Here is a 1,821-nt window from a genome sequence, read left to right on the forward strand (position 1 = left end):
TATTGGTGGTGTTTTGTTGTATTTCAGTGTAATCTAACTAATTATCTCTTATGTAACAGCTACATCTCTCTACAAGCCACCCACAGCACCAGCTTTCACCAATGTAATGTATATTGAACAATTGAACTGAAAAACTTCTACCATAAGGAGGAAATATATATGGAACAGACTTCTCTATCTATTGTCTTGCGTTCAGTTCTACCCACTGACCTTCTCCATTAATCTTTAATGGTCCTCTTACCTCAAGCCTGTCCCTTACCATGTCCATCAGTGACTATTACTGATCAGTAAAAAGTTACCATTGCCCTAGACGGCCACTCTCTCATTAGAGAGATGACTAGTGTTGAGTTTAACCTAAGGGTCACCACACGTGAGGGCAGGTTGAGAAGGTGGGACCTCCATGGTAAACTCAGGTGGAGTGGGAATTGAACCTATGCTGTTGGCATCACAAACCAGCCATCCAACTAACTGACTCTAATACCTCGTCTCTAACAAGAATGTACTACTCAGACCCCTTGGCATCATGGTAGCCCACAAACCCACCAACACACTAAAACAGCAGCTAATGAGCCTGAAAGACCCTATGCAGACAATGAGCAAAACTAACGTCATTTACAAAATACCGTGTAAGGACTGTAACAAACACTACATTGGACAAACAGGCAGAAAACTAGCCACCAGGATACATCAACATCAACTAGCCACAAAAAGACGTGACCCTCTCTCTCTAGTATCCTCACATACGGATGAGGAAGGACACTACTTCGACTGGGACAATACATCCATCTGGGACAAGCCAAACAAAGACACAAATGAGAATTCCTAAAAGCATGGCACTCCAACCAGAACGCTATCAACAAACACATCGAGTTAGACCCCATCTACTGCCCCCTGAGAAGAACTGGAAGTGACTCCACCACAGGAAATAGCATCACCACAGGAAATGACATCACCAGCCCAAAGAAACCCAAACATATAAATAGAAAGCAGGAATTTTCAGCATTGCTTCATATGAGGTCCACTGAAGATGCTACCTAGTAAGGTAACGAAATGTCAGCGAGCAAGCCTCCATCCAAAACCTCAACCTGAGCTACAAATCTTCTCAAACCTCGCTATTTCTTCAAATGTTCAAATTTGTATTAAGAACTCATCTTGACAGCAGACAACTCCCATCAACTTTATCCATCTTTATCACTATATTACTTATGAGATATTTGGTTCTTTAATGTGATCTATTGTTGTTTGAACACTTCAGTGCTGACCCTGTTGCCTACCTCCTAGTGACCTGTATTTTGGAGCCAGTATCTCTCTCATACCTGGACTGACAGCTACTGTGCTCCTTTTACAACTCCCCTTCCCCCTAGTCCTTGACCAGTGATGCCCTTTGTAGGTGTGACATCTCTAAAGTGGCATCTAAATGGGTTAAAAGTGACAACAATAAGAAGCATTTTCCAACAACAAAGAAAGGATCGTTCTAGGAGATGAGGTTGATAAGACACATGGAGTGAGGGGTGGATCAAGAATAACTTTCCAATAAAGGCATATTAAAATAAATGCTTCCCCACATTTTTTGAAGTTTTGCTCATCCAATGCATTCTCTGATAATTATTCTGGAGGGAAATAGAATCAATCAGATCCAATTAACAGCAGTGAAAAATAAAAAAAAAAACCCGTCAATTCTCACAAACACAATGTCTTAAACAAAAGCAGAAATTGCTGGAAAAACTCAGCGGGTCTCACAGCATCGATGGAGAGCAATTAGGGTTAATGTTTCAGGTCCAGTGACGCTTCTTCAAAACAGCTCCTGAAATGTCAACTCTG

The sequence above is a fragment of the Chiloscyllium plagiosum genome, unplaced genomic scaffold, assembly GCF_037043375.1.
Source record: "Chiloscyllium plagiosum isolate Xiang-an unplaced genomic scaffold, Cpla_swu_hap1 HiC_scaffold_31, whole genome shotgun sequence".
Classification (NCBI taxonomy): domain Eukaryota; kingdom Metazoa; phylum Chordata; class Chondrichthyes; order Orectolobiformes; family Hemiscylliidae; genus Chiloscyllium; species Chiloscyllium plagiosum.